Source organism: Protobothrops mucrosquamatus, unplaced genomic scaffold (genome assembly GCF_001527695.2).
Source record: "Protobothrops mucrosquamatus isolate PMUCROS unplaced genomic scaffold, P.Mucros_1.0 scaffold_135, whole genome shotgun sequence".
In the NCBI taxonomy this organism is placed as follows: domain Eukaryota; kingdom Metazoa; phylum Chordata; class Lepidosauria; order Squamata; family Viperidae; genus Protobothrops; species Protobothrops mucrosquamatus.
This window is the reverse complement of record NW_015386211.1, coordinates 975,219-977,511: the sequence shown is the minus strand read 5'-3', so window position 1 is coordinate 977,511 and position 2,293 is coordinate 975,219.

Sequence of the window (2,293 nt, the reverse complement as noted above, 5' to 3'; positions counted from 1 at the left end):
GTGACCTAGCTCCTCGGGATATGGCCCAAGCTCCGTCAGAAACCTCTCCGGGTCCATCAGGAGCCTGGGACGGAACCATCTAGGCGGTTCCATCTCCCTGCGGCGAGGGGAAGCGGTCCGGAAGTCCGGATCTTTATTTTGATGCATAAGGTGGTTACCATTCATTTGTAGAATATGAATATGCAAATTATATTTTGTATCCAAGACAACTATCGAACAGGAAAGGGCAAAAAGGGCAAGTATTGTGGGATATAATGATGTGATCAGCCTCACTGTCTTTGAAATTTTGCCTTGTTCTGAAAGTGGTTATTAAAAAAAGAAAAGAAATGAAAAAACATAGCTAAATAAGAGCCTAGCTGTATGACAAAAATGCTGTGGGTAAGTTGAACTTTAAGAAACATCAAAGCAGTTAGGCTTTGAGAAAAGGAAACTTGGAATTTGGCTCCCTTTCATTTCAAAATGATCTATGCTTATGATTATCCCAATGTTTTATGATAGTGAATTTCACAACATACTATATAGTTGTGGCAAGATGTTCTTTGTTGAACTACTCTAAATCCATCATGGGCCAAATTAACTGCTGAGTCATAATTTCCTTTGTTCCTAATACAGTTTCTTTTACTGATCACTATGTATGCAGCACAATACTATGCGTGTCTAATCAGAAATAACTTTTCATGAGATCAATGTGGTTTATTTCTAAGGTTGTAAGATTACTATCTTAGTTGATCTTCGAAGTCCCTCCTGGAATCACCTTCTTGGTTTAAGCAGAAGGTATGCCTGATATTCTTCTCCCTCCCTCCCTCCCTTCCTCTCCCTCTTCTTGGATGAAAAGAGAAATGTCTCCAAAGAAAAACAAAATAATCCAGTTGCCTCTTGAAAAAGCACCTTTGGGACAAGCATGACCTGGATGACTCTACTGATATTTCTGTCTATTATATTAGTAGATCTGTATATTGCACATTCTGGTTTCTGTCCCAAATTCCTTGGGCTAAAGAAAAATAATAATAATGTATGATTGGCAATGCACACTTCAAACTTGGTTGAGAAGAAGTAATTCAAACTTCCTACAAACATAACACTTCTGTTACTCATTAAAGCAGCCTACTTTTTTAACGGTTTGTGTGTCCTGAAAAAAAGGATGCAACTGCTTTAAGTGTTGTATTAATATTACTAAGCTAGGTTTAAAGTGCTCCAATTCTCTCCCCATTCATTTTCCATCATGACAAGCAAAGCTGTTTCTATGCTTTCCTCAGAATGAAATTATGTAGATCAGGAGTCTTCAAACTTGGCCTTTTTATGACTTGTGGACATGCTGGCTGAGGAATTCTGGGAGTTGAAGTCTACAAGTCATAAAAGGGCCAAGTTTGAAGACCCCTGATGGAGATAATGTATTATTGAGCCAAAATAGAGAAAGGACTCACCTTGACTGATGGATATGTAACTTGGTTTGTTTGTTTAAGGTTCTCTAACTGCTTTACATACTGAGGCCCACAACTGTATTTATAGCCAAACAAGGCAGGTATATTGTATGTATAATTGCATGTATTTGGTTTTTTTAATCCTACACAGCTCTACCCGTTTCCAGTGTCCCTGATTGTCATGGTGCTTTGTCCCTCGCATTTTCCAGGAGGACATCAGGAAATCTGGGTCTGGCCATGCTAAGAAGAATCAAGATTTTGCTCTCTTTTAGTTCAAGTCTTAGTTTACCTTTGTTCTAAATAATCTCCAGGACCAACACTTCACTATTCTGAAAGTGATTACTTTTCCTTTAATATCAAACCTCTATAACAGCTAAACCTCCAGAAATATTTTTTATTATTATTATGGTACTGCAATTGATCCTATCTTTTGCTTGGACCCTGATCCCAGGGCAATCTGAGATTTTAGGCTCTCCCCAAATTAGTGTTGTCAGGGATGTCTTCATAGGGGGTTAAAAAGTCATGTGTTTGAATATGGTCAATTTATTTATTATTCATTTATTATTTATTATTTATTATTTATTATTCCAATTTGTATCCCGCCCTTCTCCCGAAGGACTCAGGGCGGCTCACAACATTATTAAAAACAAAGAGAGACCCACACACCCCACCAAATAAAACCAAATTAAAACCAATATTTTAGTGTTGTGATAATTAAAATTTCTAAAAAACCCAATTTAAAAATCCTCCCTAGGCCAGGCCCGCTTGTTGGAAGAGCCATGTCTTGAGGGCGCGGCGGAAAGTAAGGAGATCCGGAATAATCCGGATCTCGGGGGGTAGTTCGTTCCAGAGGGCAGGGGCACCCACAGAGA